This window comes from Pelodiscus sinensis, chromosome 6, assembly GCF_052426305.1.
Source record: "Pelodiscus sinensis isolate ZL-2025 chromosome 6, ASM5242630v1, whole genome shotgun sequence".
In the NCBI taxonomy this organism is placed as follows: domain Eukaryota; kingdom Metazoa; phylum Chordata; order Testudines; family Trionychidae; genus Pelodiscus; species Pelodiscus sinensis.
The window spans coordinates 126,679,230-126,697,168 of NC_143057.1; the positions used below are offsets into that span (position 1 = coordinate 126,679,230).

General features: G+C 43.1%; 1 protein-coding gene across 3 annotated transcripts in view; it reads right to left on the reverse strand.

The window, feature by feature from the left end:
* KIAA1328 (KIAA1328 ortholog) overlaps positions 1-17,939 on the reverse strand; it is a 275,054-nt gene that overhangs the window by 18,108 nt on the left and 239,007 nt on the right. The gene's annotated exons all lie outside the window — the stretch shown is intronic.

Below are 17,939 nucleotides of genomic sequence, written 5' to 3' on the forward strand. Positions count from 1 at the left end.
CTATCTGAGCAGGTGCAGAAGCACCAATGTTTATTCACAACGTTACACATGTAACCGTTCTCCAGTCCCCAGTCCTGCCTGTTGTTTTTGACTTCTCTCTTCATGGCCCTACTCTCTTTTGAGTACCAAACTTTGTGGAGGCAGGGACTGTATTTTACTCATGTGAACAGTGCCTACAAACTTCAAACTTCATGGATGTGAAATAAAAATAATCTCAGCAGCACATTTTAAAAGATTTCATACAGGTTACCAATCATTCGCTGTTTCCAAATATGCATGCTTCGTGGGAAGCACGGATGTAAGAACAGCCTGATTTTCAGAGGTGCTGGGCACATGCAGTAGCCTTTGATTTCCATCATTACTTACATGGATTAACACGCTGCCTTTTTTCAGAAGTTCAGTCCAAATTCTTAGCCAGCCATAGAAATAATAAATCAGCTTTTTGCTTCAACAGGTGCAGTCTTCAGGAGATCTGTATAATCTTAGGTCGAGCACAAATCATGGCTTTATCATTCCAAAGTTTCCTACCTTCTTATTTCATCACTGAACAGTGAACTTCCACTGGATTTCTAACTGTTATGCATAAGAAATGCTATTAGCTGGGCAAGATTTGAGACCTCACTTTCAGAGCTGCAAGATCTGGGCACCATTGTTTTAAATAGGCATAGGGTGAGGCCCTGCCCCACTGAAATCAATGGGAAGTTTGACACAGATTTGAGTTCCCTTATCATGATTAATTTTCTGTCTCAGAGGGGTAGCTGTGTTAGTCTGTAATTTAACAAATGCTTAACAACAAGGAACGGTCCTGTAGCACCCTAGAAACTAACAAAAAATATAGATAGGATCATGAACTTCTGTGGACACAACCCACTTCTTCAGATGATGAATATGGAGCAAGAGGGTCAAAGGATCCAATAAACTGCAGAACTGGCCTTCGTAGGCAAATCTGACACATTTAGCCAGAGACTGAACAAAGACATCTCTTGGGTGGGCCATTATATTCAACACCCCAATGACTTCAAAAGCAAAGTATCAGACACAGCCTATTAGCCTCGTTTAGCATGGACACTGACTTTTTTCTCTCTTCCCCCTCTCCCGTCTTTTCCTGCTTTATATTTGACCCTCTGGGCCTCTTGCTCCATATTTGCCATCTGAAAAAGTGGATTGTGCCCACAAAAGCTAATGATACTATCTACAGGCAGTCCCCGGGTTACATGGATCTGACTTACATCGGATCCCTACTTACAAACGGGGTGAGGCAACCCCGCACTAGCTGCTTCCCCCCAGCAGACCAGGGAGACACGAAGCTAGTGCCCCCCGCAGCAGACCAGGGAGACGCGGAGCGGCTTTTCTCAGCAGACACCTCAGCTTGAGAATAAAGGACTGAGGGAAGTGAGGTGTGGGAGAATAAAACTGAGCTCTGGAGAAATGTTTGGCTAGAGTTTCCCCTACAATGTGTACCAGTTCCGACTTACATACAAATTCAACTTAAGAACAAACCTACAGTCCCTATCTTGTACGTAACCCAGGGACTGCCTGTATATTGTTTTATTAGTCTCTAAGGTGCTACAGGATGACTTGTTTTTTAAGTTTTTTTTAATGTTCTGTGTTGGGTTAATAAATAATACAGTCTTTCTAGCTTTTTGTACCAGCACAATTGAATATTTTAGACTGTCTAATGGAACAGCTAAACTAACACCAACTCCTACAAGTGCTTTATACTATTCTGGCTCTTGCTGAACAGTTGAAATTCCTTCTGCTGTGACATGGAGTGTTTTCTAGTGGAATCAGGCAGTCAATCCCTTCTGTTCCCTTAATTAACTCTGTCCTGTCAGCTACAGATTGAAAAACAAGTTACAATTAAACAATTCAGATATGAACAAACACTAAGCTGAGATAATATAATGTCCCGTGTAAAAGAAGGTTTTAAAAAAATTAAATAAAGCCCAGCACTTTTAAATGTCTGAAAAAGCTAAAATTATCTTAACTGTTCTTCAATATCTTAATCATTCTATGGAATCATGATCTGGTAATAAAGGCCATTTTAAGTGAAAGGTTTGTAGCTCTGCACAGTTTCTACTTCCTATTAATTGTGAATTAAAGCATAATTTAGCCTGGCTATATGCCAGCATGGCAAATAAAATTTGCAGGCACTAGCTCCAGTTGAATAGGAGGAACAGCACTTAAAGATGCCTTTAAGTAATAGAAAGTCACTCACCAAGCTGTACTTTAAAACTAACAGCAGAGCTTCAAGTTGACAAACTGACAGGGATTAAGAACAGAACTGTTGAAACAAAAAGTGCTTGCCTTCTAAATCTTACAGGGCAAAAGTGATGCTTGGTTATCATTCTGTTTATTAGCATGCACTTTGGAGAGTTCGGGGCAGGTCTGGCTACACATTCATTCCATTTTATGCTGCACATTACTGAAAACACACTGGGCATAAATAATTCATAAATGCATTGTCTGAATCTTAAAATTCCAAAATGCCACATGGTTTTCAGCTCTATGGCTGCTTGGTCTTTAACAGGAACAAACAATGGATGGATGAACTTGGCAACCCTGATGAGAACCCATCACTTAGAATTCACGCTGGAGGCAAGAGTGAATATCTTCTCGCTTCAGATCTATGGAACAGTAGGGCCTTGGCAATAGCCACACAAGCCTTTTTGATACTTACCTGGAAGGTCGAATTAAGATACACAACTCCAGCTACATTAATTGTGTAGCTGGAGTTGACGTACCTAAATTTGACCTTCGGCGCCATCTCCACCATCTTTAGCAGAGCCACTAAATCAAACTCTGGAAGATCAACTGCTGCAGCTTTGATCTCCCCAGGAGTGAAGACCTGGCCACAGTCACTCTGGCTGGAAACACAATGCTTATGTTAGCGGTCAGCTGGTGTGGCATGGGACAAGAAAGGACACATGAGGGGAAAGAGTAATCACTTGGATGCTGGAAAGACCTTGATATAAAAGAAGCATCAGGGGGTAGCCGAATTAGTCTGTACAGGAAACAACAACAAATGGTCTGGTAGCACTTTATAGACTAACAAAACTAGCAGATGGTATTGTGAGCTTTTGCCACGATACCAAAAGTATGTACTCAAAATGCAAATGCTTTGCTATTTCAATTCATAAGCTGGGTACACCCTGAATGGAATATGAGGCAGGAGAAGAAACTGAAAACAGAAGACATGGTGAGGAACCAACTGGATAGAAAGAATACATAGAATGTAATTACTGTATGGGATGTTGTAGCGAGCAAAGAGTACTGAGAATGAGCCTACGTTGCTTTTTGATAAACCCGTTTTCCGATCACACCGTACATCACGTGTCATTCACCCTGCACACCTCCTTATTTTTCACCAGTGCAGCTTCGTTGTTGTTACTGGAGCAATGCTGGTATGAAACTGGAGCAATGCATTGGAGAATAAGGCCCTGTGTGTCTCTATTGTCCGGGTGAAATGGCCCTATCCTGCCTGGAGGAGAGCGCCCCCAACTTCCATGCAAGTGACGGTGCTCTGTATTTTGCTGGAGAGGGCCCATAGATTGTACATTCCTCGGGATGCTCCATCTCATTGATGATGGATCTGTGACGTGCTTCAGGCTCAATCACACTCGAAGTAATTAATTTATCCAGGAAAGCTCAGCTTAGACAGCAGCTGCTTTTCAGTGAGGCCCCATCCCCCACTCTTCTACTCACCTTCCAGTGGGCTGCGAGGAGCACAAGCAGTTCCATGCGACTTCCTAAAGAAACCACTGGTGGATTGGGACAGAGAATTTTCCTACTTGCCAGCTCTTTGCTTGATCTTAGTGCCTCCAGCAGTTTTCCCTTAGAGCAAGTGTCTGAACTAAGCTAATGCCCACTGGAGACCGCATGGCCTTGGGCACTGGCGGAGAACACAAAGCTCCCTAGAGGAACAGCATCTGTGACATACGGTCTGACAAACTCCCAGATGTGTACTCGATTACACAGCACTAGGGACATTCCTCTCCATTTGTGCGGCAGCTCTCGGGGGTAATTTTAAAATTAACTGAGATTTCCTACATCTCAGTGAAGGATTCATGATGCAGCAGAAGTTACTGAAGTAAAATCATAGCCGCAGTAATGCACAGTGTTGGTGGTAGCTAGTTTAAGCCCGTGTGTTGGAAATGAACCCACGGGGGGCACCACAATGCTACTGAGGAGGCACATAGTGAGCATGAGAACTCACAAATCAGGTTAGCAGACTTGACACGGCAGTAGGAGGCACCCTCAGGATCTAAAGCCTGAATGTAGACCACCTGGGCCAGGCGCCCCTGGTATGCCATTCTAACAACTTATTTCAAAAACAGTACCCAGGTGGTAGGTGTCCCAATGAGATAAGTTACCTGCTTTTGCTGCTGAACAGTGGGGATAGAAGAGAAGTCTTAGTTAACTCCCAGCAATAACTGGTAAACGTGTTCTTGGGCTCCTCAGGATTACTTTTCTATAACTATAGACCACTGGATATCCCCCGCTTCTCTCACAAATGACCTGAGATCACGGACACGCTACAAGAAAATTAAGGAGGTCACTTAATGGCTTAGCAGACTTATATTAAGCGTCTCACTTCCAGATTGCTTACTTGAGTCTAACCCAGGCTGGAAGTACCCAATAGTTACTCTCAGCTGCTGTGGGATGGGTTACATACGATGAAATGGCGAGACTCTGTAGATGTATTCTCATCACAAAAACCACCATAACGGACAATCTTATTGGGAGCCACAGCAGAGAAACCAAACACCGAATAAATAATGGAGACTGACCCATGACTCATTTTCCATAAAGCTCAATACACATTGCTGGTGCAGCAAGAGGAAGTCTTCGCTGCTATGAAGACCCAGAATCCAGTCTGTGTGTTAGACACTATTTTGGGTAAGTCACATGATTGTCCCTCACCTCACAGGGGCCTATGAAGGGTGGTAGGGTAGATCCCTCTAGTAACCAGATGCTGTTTCTGAGATGTGTGTATTTAATTTTGGAGTGTGGGGGCTATGTTTATCCATTTCAAAACTGTTCATAATAAAAATGTTTTCTATCATCAGTATTAATTAATGGATGTTATTCTAGCATCAATTTCCACTTAATTTTATACAGAGACCTCAAAGGAAACAGATCTTTTAACTGACAAATGAAAAAAAGCCACCCAAAAACCAATACAAAATGAATGCGACCCAGGGACTTACCCTTCTATGCAACAACATGAACAGAGTGCACAGAAGACAGTGAAGTCTGCAGGGCGTGAAATTAAAATTTTCACACAGATACAATGAAGTAATGATACAATGTTACAACCTTGGCACAAAAATCTCCAGGTTTGAGAAAAGTCAGTGTCATGTGACGTTACGGTTTGTGCCCCAGTAGAAACGGCTTGCTGCTGAAAAGTCCATTTAACAAAACACAAAAAGATGAAGCAAGAGAATGTATAGACAGTTAAAAGAAGGGGCTATATGATTTACTCATTTAGGCATGAGAATGACCATACTGAGTCAGATTAAAGGTCCATCCAGCCCAGTATCCTGTCTTCCTACAGTGACCAATTTCAGATGCCCCAGAAGGAGTGAACAGAACAGGGAATCCTCAAGCGATCCCTCCCGTTACCCATGCCGAGCCTCTGACAAAAAGAAGCAAGGGACACAATCCCTTCTCATCCTAGCTAATAGTCACTGATGGACATATCTTCCATGGCTCTTTTGTGAAACCTGTTAATATCTTTGGCTTCACATCCTCTAGCAAGGAGTTCCACGGGTTGACTTTGTGCTGTGTGAAAAAAATTCTTCCTTTTGTTTGTTTTAAACTTGCTACTTATTAATTTCATTTGGTGACCCCCAGTTCTTGTGTTACGGGAAGGAGTAAATAATACTTATTTACTTTCTCCACACGGATTATGATTTTATAGACCTCTGTCATATCCCCCCTTAGTCATCACTTTTCCAAACTGAAAAGTCTTAATAACCTCTCTTTATATGGCAGCCGTTCCATACCCCTAATCATTTTTGTTATCTTTTCTGAGATGAGACAACCACGTCCGCACACAGTAGTCAAGATGTGGGTGTACCACGCATTTATATAATGCCAATAAACTATTCTCTGTCTTATTCTCTATCCCTTTCTTAATGATTCCCAACATTGTTTGCTTTTTTGACTGTCACTGCATATTGAGTGGATGTTTTCAGGCATCTCTTAGGTACCCATTGCTGTCCTATATAGTTGCCATGTTATACTGAAGAAATTCACACGTCTCACACACATCTGGAAAACTAGGAGGTAAGATATGATTGGGGAATAAGTAAAAGGAGATTTGGTCCTTTGGGTCTTGAGGTTTGCCGTCTCTCTTATCAGACCAGCCTGCTATTTTAACTCTGAATCCTTCAAATCTACCAAAAATGGTGCAGGCATGCAGTCTTCAGATTACAAGGGTATGCATGAGAATAAGAATACACTCAACAATTATGAAGCAGCCAGCAAGAGTTGGCATGCAAGGTACGTGGGGTGATGCTTAGCAATCCTTTCAAGAACTGCTTCACCAGCCCCAGGTCTGAAAGGAAATTAATGCTAGAATTGAAACAGCGCCCTCTATGGGAACAAACCACTCAGGATCTTTGTCTCCCAGGGAACACTCAACAGATCTGTGTGCAGGGCATGGGCTCAAAAGACGAACTGATGCAAAACTGAATTATCAGTTAATGTGCCCACTGTAGAAAACATTTTATTTCCAAGAGTGAGGAAAATGTCCCCGAAGTCATAGATTGTAAAGCTGCTCCTAAGTTACGTTTCAGAGATATCTGATAGATTGACCCCTCCCCCCAAAAACCACACACACACACAAAAAATTCATTTATGGCTCTGAACTGTATGGAATAAAATTGAAATTCAGCACTAACACTCAGCTTAATGCAGTATCTCCCGATCCCAGGCACAGGAAGTTACACACACAAGTACGACTGGCAATGTGAATTGTGTGCAGAACTCACCCGTCTGGAAATTTACTTGAAAAAGTCAGTCTAGCAGTGCAAAGGTCATTTCTGGCATGGCACAATTCACCCTACTGATCCGAGATAGAACACATGGGGAAAATGTACAGCGGAATGTGACTTACTTCTGCCTTTACATACTTAATAAAATCTTCGGTCTTCAGCTTATTACATTTTTTAAAACTTTATTCATTTCTTTCCAGTAATTTCATTAGATTATAGTTCTACATCTTTATTAAAAAATAATCAAAATTGAAATGTTTCAATAAACGCAATTTTGGGTTTAAGTAGTAAAAGATGATTCAGTGCAGATGAAGCAAAAATGAAAGTTAAAAGTACAAAAGCACTGAAGGTTTTGAGAACTTTTTCTGAATGATTCCCTAAATACACAGGAAATAAAGTGACTTTAGAATTCTGCATTTTAATTTGTTGATTTTACAAAAAAATTCATCTTTGTAATAAATCACACACATTTTAGGAAGCTGCCCTCGCTACCTGTTTTAGACATGTATACATTAATATAAAGTTCTCTAAGATTTATGAACAGTAAAAGCCAAAGGAGAAAGAAAAACATAAGATACCACTCTAGAACTCGCTGTCAGGAAGAAACTAAACAATCACAGACAGACAAAGTCATTTTTCGTACATTGATGCACAAATATAAAGGAAAATAAAAAAAAGTCATCATATTGTTTCCAGAGCAGTCAAAAGTAAAAATAGTACTTTTACTTTTTCTTTGTGACCTTCAGTAAAAATGTACCGACTGGTCAGAATCCTGAAATACATCTGAATGATTATTATATAAACCGCAGAACTGACAAGGATAGAAAAGCTTGCATGTTACATTGAGTAATCTAATGAGATAAAACAGTGTCTACGATTAAACGTGGAATGTGCGATATCAGAGCGGGGAAGGAGGATATTTTGTTTTGCTTAAGAAGCTCAACTGAATACTGATGAGATACCCTGAGATCCCCAGTCACAGCCTGTGACAAAAACAAATTTACCCAAGAGTGCATGTTTTTGAACAGGACTGTCTGATTTAGGAAGAGAAACAAAATCAGTCACACCCTGTAGTGGAAATTGATGGATTCAGCTAAACCAAAGAATAATGACAAGTTGACATAACAAATTTCCTTGCCACAGCTGGAGGTGGGATTAAAGAGAACTATGCTCTCATATATTCCTAACGTTCCCTACAAATGTATTCCAAGCATTGGAAGACGTGTTATGTGATTCTGTCCTCCAAAGGAAACACGGGAAGGATGCAATGCAAAGTTTTAACTACCTTAAACAATTCTCCAGATTTTCAGCATGCTATGCAATGCAATGCTGTCATGAATAACAGCAAATGTCTGAGTGTGCAGAGAAGTATTCTTAATAACTATTTCATTATCTTGTCTTGAAGAGTTGGAGCCTGATTCTCTTGTCATTTAGCCTCAGTGTAACTTCTTTTTCTACAGTGAAGTTATTCCCAATATATGCCATTGTCAGACTAGTGTGAAAAAAAATCTAAATCTCCTTAGAGAACTTCTATCCCAAGAACGTGAAGAGATAAATACATATTTTCCCAAATGTTAGCCACCCTATGAAGAACCATAGACAAAAACTGGGGATACAGTAACCAAAGGAAATATAACCAGACTGAGAAACGAAAAACAAAACCAAATCCCGCACCCCAAATTGCTTTGTTTTAAAGTTTGGAGGATGGACAATTTCTACTGATTTAGATACTGACCTATTTTCTACAGTCACTACTACCCTCCAGAAATTCTTCACTGGGGCCGATTTTGTCTTCCTGGTTAGCCATCAACACCTGGCTTAGATTATCCAAGTAATTTAAAACAAACAATGGGTACTTAAGAACAATTTGCACCTTCTCTATCAGCTTCATATAGCATGGACACTGACTATTTCTTTTCCCCCCCCTTTTTTTTCCTTCTCTCCACCTCCCCATCTCCTGTTTATTTAGAAACTGGACCTTTAATAACTCCATTCATCTGAAGAAGTGAGTTGTGCCCATGAAAACTCATGATACCATCTATGTGTTTTTTTAGTCTTTAAGGTGCTGCAAGACTATTAGTTGTTTAAGTTTTCCCAGTTACTGACTAATTCGGCTACCCCTCTGAAGCTTTTGAACATGCAAGGCACTGCATTCAGTCGTATGGAGTGGAAATCCATCAAGTACACAAGGAAACTCGCACAGGTCCAACAGATATCATCTTCCAATCCAAGTGCAAACAGATGAACATCATACCTAATGGCCTGAAGGTGAAAAACCCACTACAATCTACATACCTCATAGACTACCACCAGAGATTAAGCCACACCCTCTCAAAGAAACTCAGGAACCATCTAATCAGCATATTTCACAACAAACAAAAGAAAATCAAGGAGGAACTCTCAATGTTAGAGACTCTCATTAAAAAAACAAGCTTCCACACACACTTCCTCTTGGCTGGACTTCACTAAAACCCAGGAAGCCTCCTACAAGGATCACTTCATCTCCCTCCAGAAGAAAAAGGACACTAGCTATCCTAACTCCTACACGCCTCAGGATCTCTCATTCCAGGTGCCTTCAACTCACCTAGCAACACTGTCAACCTACCCAACTACACTCTTGGCCCAGCAGAGGAATCTGTCTTATCTCGAGGACTCGCCTTCTGCCCCTCCCCCCGCAAACATGATTCAGTTCTGTGAAGATCTGGAGGCCTATTTTCGCTGCCACAGCCTAACAGAATATTTCCAGCACACCCACGTACCACACACTGACCTTGCAGCTCCCCCCAGCCAACCCCACAAGAGGAAAGCTTCTATGTGGACCCCTAATGACGGTCGTAACGAGAGTCTTGACTTCGACATCGATTGCTTCCACAAATGTGCACAAGCCAGCACTGTCAGCAAGCAACACATAACCTCAGCCATATAGAACGCAATGCTATACACAGCCTCAAAAACAATTCTAGCATCGTAATCAAAGAGGCTGACAAAGGGGGCTCTGTAATCATCATTAACAGAACAGATTATGAACAGGAGGTGACCAGACACTTCACCATCAGATTCCACAGGCTTCTCTCCTTTGACCCCACTAAAGCAGGGGTGGGCAAAAGGGCCTCCGCGGGCTGGATCCGGCCCGCCAAGCGGGTGGATCTGGTCCACAGAGGCCCTGCTGCTCCCCCGCTTCTCAGCCAATTAGGAACTGGGGCCAGGAGAGCACCCAAAGCCTTCTCCGCTCTGCCCTCGCGGGGGGGAGAGCAGAGGCTTCGCGCGCTCCACCTGCCCCCAGACCCTGATTGGCCTGAGGATGGGGAAGCATGCCAAGCCTCTTCCAGGGCCTGGGTGCCTAGTGAGAAGGGGGTAGCCCTACCCCTTCTTGTTTAGGCCCCACCCCTTCCAGGGTAGCCCTGGGGTACTGCAAAAATTTTTGAAGTGGCCCCCCAGGCACAAATTATTGCCCACTCCGCACTAAAGAATACTAAAAAAACCTAAAACCACTGCTCATGAAGCTCTCTGATACTGTTCAGGACCAAATATACACAACCTCCCCAACCTCCGACCAGGCATTTTCTATCTGCTACCCAAGATACACAAACCTGGAAATCCTGGACGACCCATCATCTCAAGCTTTGGCACACTTATAACAGGATTATCTGGCTATTTTGACTCTCTCCTCAGGCCCTATGCTGCCAGCACTCTGAGCTACCTTCGCGACACCACCGACGATCTGAGGAAAGTACAGAACATCAGTAATTTTCCTGAAAACACCATCCTGACCACCATGGATGTAGAAGCTCTGTACGCCAACATTCCACGTGAAGATGGATTATAGGCTATCAGGAACAACATTCCCAATGACATCACTGCACACCTGATTACAGAGCTCTGTGACTGTCCTCACCCACAACTACTTCTGATTTGGAGACAATTTGTATCTTCAAGTCAGCGGCTCAGCCATGGGCAGCCACACGGCCCCTCAATATGTCTTTATGGTGAACCTTGAACAACATATCCTCAGCTCTTGCCCTCTAGCACCCTTACTCTACTTACGCTACATGGATGACATCTTCATCATATGGACCCAGGGGAAAGAGAGCCTTGAAGAATTTCAGAAAGATTTCAACAACTTCTACCCCACCATCAACCTCAGCCTGGACCAGTCCACACGAGAGATCCACTTCCTTGACACTACAGTACAATTACTGTCTTTTAGCGTATATAATCCACGGGTCATACACGTTCTTACAAACCCTGCCCGTTCCCCCCACCCAGAGGAGGGTGGATTGCACCTGGCTGCGGCTGCGCGGAGCCTGGGCGCGAGTGCAGCTCCCCACCTGCAAGCCGGCCAACTCGCCTGCACTGTGCTCTACGCTGCCCCCGCTGGCAGCAGGTATGTACAATTGCCTTAAAGTAGCGTATATAACCCGCGGGTCATACACGTTCGTGGGTTATCTAAAACTTTTTTTTACACATTCAAGATAAACCGTGGGTTGTGCATGGGTGTGGGTTATACACGAGTGCGGGTTATATATGCTAATTTATGGTACATGGCAAATATTTCCATCACCAACCACTACACTTACCTTCATGCTTCTAGCTTCCATCCAAGACACATTTAACAAGCTATTGTTTACAGCCAAGCCCTAAAAATACAACCAGATTTGCCTCAATCCCACAGACCGAGGCAAATACCTACAGGATCTATATAGAGTATTCTTAAAACTGAAATACCCACCCGGAGAAGTGAAAAAACAGATCAACAGAGCCAGAAGAGTACCTAGACAGGAACTACTTCGAGACAGGCCACGGAATGAAAACAGAACACCACTTGTCATCACCTACATCCCACAACTTAAACCCCTCCAACGCATTATCAACAACTTACAACCTATCCTGGAAAATAACCCCTCACTCTCACAGGCCTTGGGGGACAGGCCAATCCTCGCCTACCGATAACCCGTAGCCTCAAACAAATTCTTTCTAGTAACCACGCAGTACACCTCCATCATACTCACCCAGGAACCCACCCCTGCAATCAACCCCATGCCAACTCGGTCAATACAGCTATACCAGCGATATCATCACAGGACCTAACCACATAAACCACCACATCAGAGGCTCATTTAACTGCACATCCACTAATGTGATCTATGCCATCTGATGCCAGCAGTGCCTCTCTGCCATGTATATTGGTCAAACTGGACAGTCTCTATGAGAAAGAATTGATGGACACAAATCAGATATCCGAAAAGGCAACACACAGAAACCTGTTGGAGAACCTTTTAAATTGCCCGGGCACTCAATAATGGATCTCAAAGTCAGTGTATTGTTTCAGGCCAATTCCACAAGCCATCTACACAGGAAACCCATGGAACGTAACTTCATTTACAGGTTTGGTTTCTGTCACAGAAGTATGAATAAAGACATTAGCTGGATGGCCCACTACTTTCCACGTCCCAATGACATAAAAAACCAAACAATGGGTATTTAAGAACAATTTTGAATCTTCTCTATCAGCTGCATGTAGCATGGACACTAATTTAGAACTAACTAATTTAGTTCTAAGTTAGTTCGAATTAGCGCTGTAGTGTAGACATACCCTCAAAGACTAACAAAACGTGTAGATGGTATCATGAGCTTTCATGGGCACAACCCTCTTCTTCAGATGAATGGAGTCATTAAAGGTCCATTTCTAAACAAATAGGGGATGGGGGCAGAGAGAAGGAAAAAGGAAAAAGAAGAGGAAAGAAATAGTTCGAACTAAGCGCTAAGAATTAAGTTCGAACTAGCAGAGCGCTAGTGTAGCGCCTATGAATGTTAGTTCGAACTAACAGACGTTAGTTCGAATTAACTTTGTAGTGCTGACATACCCTAAGGTGCTACTAGACCCGTGGTCACCAACAGGTCAATTGCGATGCATCCTGTCCGCCCCGCCCCCATTTCCCTCTCACCCCCAAGAAGCCCCACTACCTACCTCAAGTGAAAATGGAGGTAGTGTCGGCTTCCTGGGGATGGACAGAAGTCCCACAGCTTAGTGCCACTTCCGGCAATTCCGGAAGTGCGCTAGCTGCTCTGCCGGGTGTACGGGGGGGGGGGGGGGGGGAGTGGAGCATCGGCTCCCTGCACCGCACAGGAGGGGTGAACCAGTCCTGGGGCAGGCGCACGCGCGTGGGGCTTCTCTGGGCAGTGGTGGGGGGTTGGCTCTAGGGCAGGCGCACACGGGGCTTCCCTGTGCGGGAGTGGGGGTTCGGCCCCGTGGTTGGCGTGCACAGGGCTTCCCTACACTGCGGGGGGGGGAGGGGGAAATCAGCCGGTCCCGGGGCAGGCACACGCTGGTTTCCCTCGGGAGGAGTGGAGGGGTGGGAATCCTGGGAGGAGGCAGATGCAGGGGACTCTCTGTCTCCACTGGTACCCCACTCCCCGGCACCCACTCCCCAGCCACAGAACTCTGTCCCCACTCTCCTGTCCCCAGCTACAGAACACTGTCCCCACTCCCGGAACTCTGTCCCCACTCTCCTGTCCTGAGCCACAGAACTCTGTCCCCACTCCCCGGTCCCCAGCTACAGAACGCTGTCCCCACTCCCATCCCCACTCCCCGAACGCTGTCCCCACAAAATGTATAATTGTAAATGCTTCATTTTAGATTTAAATAGCATGAATAAAAAACAGACCATTTATTTCATAACTATAAACACGTGATTTTAATTTTATATATCGCATAATTTAAAAATAAACTGTTTATCAGAGTGTGTAAGTAAGGGCTGGGAATAGCAAGTGATGGACAGGAGGAGAATAGAGAGGGCGGGGCTTCAAGGAAGGGGCGGGGCGGTAGATCTTCGCCTGTTCTGAGATTTAAAAAGTGATCTTGGGTGTAAAAAGGTTGGAGACCACTGTACTAGACTATTAGTTGTTTTTTAAGTTTTTCCAGTTACAGACTAACTCGGCTACTCCCTGAAGCTTTTGATCAAGCAATTAAAATCACTCACTTTTATTTATTCATTGCTCCAAGGCATCTTTAGCTGTCAGTAGCAGCGAGACTTGCAAGACCCAGGGGCAATTGCACCTGTCCCCCCACCCGCCCTCTGTTATTGGGCCTGCCCTCTCTCTCTTCACCAAAGAGCTCTTTGTCTAAGAATCCCTTAGAATACCTTTGATTTGTAAATGACCTGTGCTTCTTCTACATCAGGCCTTTGGTCATGCTGCATTTAGACCAGCCGTGGCTCCACACCTACCAATTCATAATTAAAGGTTGATAAAGGAAGTCAAAACACAAACAGATGAGCTTAACTGAAGCACCACACATAGGTGCCCCTATTCAGAAGAGAAACTAAGGATGGTAATGTGTAATTTACTGCCTGCCTGACGTGCGGGCTGGGATTGCAAGACATAAGAACAGAATGGTTCATCATCGCCTCTCCCCTTGAATTTCCTTGTGACAGACATGGTTATCCATGGGAAATTATTTTTATTACCAAGTTAGAGCACTTCTACTGTAAGGATGGCAGGCAAGGTGGGTCCACACCAGAACAGGCAGGGGGCAATCTCTTCTGGACACCCCCTAACAGCTGCAGGTCCCAATGACCTTTGCTACCCAGATGAATGGAGGGCGGGGAATTAGGATCTCCCAGGAACACAGGCAGACATCAGGGGCAGAATCTCCTCTCCTCCAGGTAGGAGCATCTTTCATGGATCCTTCAACACGAGTGATATTTCATTTTAGCTCCTTTTACCCAATCTTGTACTGCAGGGCCTCTAAATGCCAGATAACAGAATGCAACTGAAAAAAAGGCGGAGGATGCACCAAGAAATAATACAGGAGGAATGGCCACAGTGCCAGGAGGAGAACCAGGAGCGGACACTGTCAGAGCAGCCAAAGAAGGATGAGGAGTAGTGAAAGAGGGCATGACGGACAATACCAGAGGCAGCAGAGCAGCAGTGGAGGAAGGAGGATGGAGTGGAGGATTAACATTTGTCCACAAAGAGAGTGTGAGAAACCTAGGTGAGCGCCGTTTCAGTGGAGCGAAGTGGGGGAGAATCCAGAATGCCATTGGCAGAGAAGTGATAGAGATGTAGCCGTGTTAGTCTGGTGTAGCTGAGAGGAACCTGAGCCACAAAAGAGTGGAGGTGAGATGGAAAGTACCTGGTGAGGCAGTGGTTGCTTAGGAACGGATTTGTTGGATGATGGGGCAGAACAGAGCAAGGGGAGACACCGGAGGGCAGGGAGTACTGCTCTTTGTTTCATTGTTCTCGGTCTTCAATGGTTTGGTTACACACACCAATGGGAACTAGACTGACACCACTAAAGTGATTTTCACCTTAGACCTAACATGGGATTTGGAGCAAAGAAGAAAGGCCAGTGCAGGGAACACATAAGACTCTTCAGACGAAGACCTAAAGGGTTAAATGAGCTTTGTAATATGGTTTATGCTCCACTTTCCTTTGCTTATTATTACTTTCAAACCATAATCAACTTATTGTCACATCAATGAGTGATGGAAACCTTGCCAGCTACTTCATAAATTGACACAGTTTCGGTTGCATGGAACAATCCCAAAAGACATTTCCCCTCATTTTAATATAAAATCCTGTCAGAGCCACACAGCTGAACGGGGGGAAATGTCTATATGGAATATGCTGCTGCAACAGTCCTCCCCCAACTAGTCAAGTTTGGAATAAAAGACGATCAAAAAAACTTGAAGATCCAGTGCTAGATTAATGCAAATATCTGCCTGTTTGCCAGTGTACTTTTTGATTAAACTGGCATACATCAAGTACAATTAGAAAGGTTATTTATAACTAAGAAATACATAATTCTGCATTTTAATGAGGGTGACAATTACAGCCGACAGTTACTAATTAACATTAATCCTTTTGCACTGGGAGTCAGAATTTCCTGGTGTGATTTTCGTTGTCAGCAACGGACATAACAAAACTGCCACTGTAAAGCAGTTGTCAGTATGCTTTGGTGCAAGCAAGTGTTCTCCATACTCACAAAAATAATAAAGTCTCTGTGCATGTTTGAAATTAAATAACCTCAGGTGTACGTACAGAAAACGATTTCAAAATGTAGCTGATGACTACAGCATTAAATATCATTAAGCATGGCATTTGCATGGTTAAACTCAATTCCAGGGTCTCCTGAAAGTATGTTTCCTAGGTTGAAGGCTGTTTTCAGCTCCAGATCACAAACCTCCCAATATTTAACTTGTTTTCTTATTCAAAGTTTAGGTTCTCATCTACACTTAACTGTCCAGGGAAGCTTAAAGCTTTTAGCCACATCAATAAACACTGCAGATGTGGAGTTTCCCAGGTCTTTCCCTTGCCTCCATCACTTTCAGAAGCAGCATGGTAGTGCAAATTCCAAAAATGCAACTGATGATGCACAGCAGTGTGCTAAGCAGCATATCTAAGACATACTAAAAATCAGTTAATTTTACCCTTTACCTAGGAAATCAGGAACAGCTTGGTTTTGAAAACAAATGATTTTCCATTTCTAACCTTCCAAAATCACATGTTCCCTTTCCTTGATTTTTTAAAAATGAATACACAATAAAAATTGTTGACCCAATCAGATTTTTTCCATCTCTATGATGCTATAAAAGACAAAAACAGATTTTGTATGCGGGCATTCTCAAGGGGCAAGCTATCAGCATTACAGTCTCTGCCTTTTTAAGCAAATGCAATAGAAAATTCCCTTATGGTCTGTTTTCCAACTGCTCTGAAAGAAAAGCAGAAACCTGGTTCAAATCTAGTCCAGGTCAGAATCTGTTTCATCACAGTTCATCCATACAGCCGAGTGGCAAGGGGCTTGCCATTTAGGTCGACTGATTGGGTTGGGATCAACATGGATAGAAACACAGGAGATGGCAGAAAAGGAGCATTGCAAGCGCTAAGTAAACCAAACCATAATGTACTACTTTACAAAGTGCTGTAATTTTCACATTTATTTTGTAAGCATGAAATAAATGGGTTATTTCTACATAGAGAGGTGCCCAACTAAAATCAAGGTAAGTGATATTAATGTCCTATGGCCAGTATTATTGAACCTCGAAAGCAATAAACTATGAGTCGATAAATATTACATTTGCAACGTAGTTAACATTCTTCTACTGTCTCTGGCACTTATTACACATTGTAACCGCAAGTCTACAATACATTATTCATATTTGGGGTGTCACTGAGTGATGGATTGCTGTAAGAAAGGCTGTCCTTTAAATAAATCAACAAATAAAAATGCAAATGTTAACATTTTCAGCCACAACTTTTCCCATCTTGAATGGGGAATGAAAATTTCACATTATATCGACAGCCAGCAGAGAGAACAATTAACAGCCTACACTGTGAATAAGAGAGATTAATTTGCCAACGTCTGGTTTTATCACTCGCATATGCAACTATATTGGACTTTTCGTGCTGTTAGTTCTCCTCAGGGAACAGAGAAAACTTGTCTCCTATCATGTTCACCACCTTATTCACTACCCCTCCCTACACACTCTTAATTCCTTAAAATGTTTATAAGCTGGGCATGGAGTAGAAGATTTTTTTTCTCCTTTTGAATCTTAAACGGTGTCTGATATTAAGAAAAAAACCATTTCCTTCAGAAGTTTTTGCTTACAGAAGATCTCTGTAGAAGCAAGAACTTAGTACAGACCAACATTTTAAGAGCAGAAATACATTTAGGCATCCAAGGTACTTGCATCTCAAAAGCAGCTACGGTATATGCAAAGTTAATGCTTTTTCACATCAGTGTTTTATTTATAAGCATTCAGTATAATGGATCTACTGTACAGCATGCTAGCGTGCACTATTAAGTATACTCCATGCATTACATTTTACATCAAATATTAATTTGCTGAAATGTCCCTGAATATTCATCTACCTCTTCTGAGATGTGTTGGGCAATTGGGTAAATCATTCTGGTTTTTAAATCCCCACCCAAACACA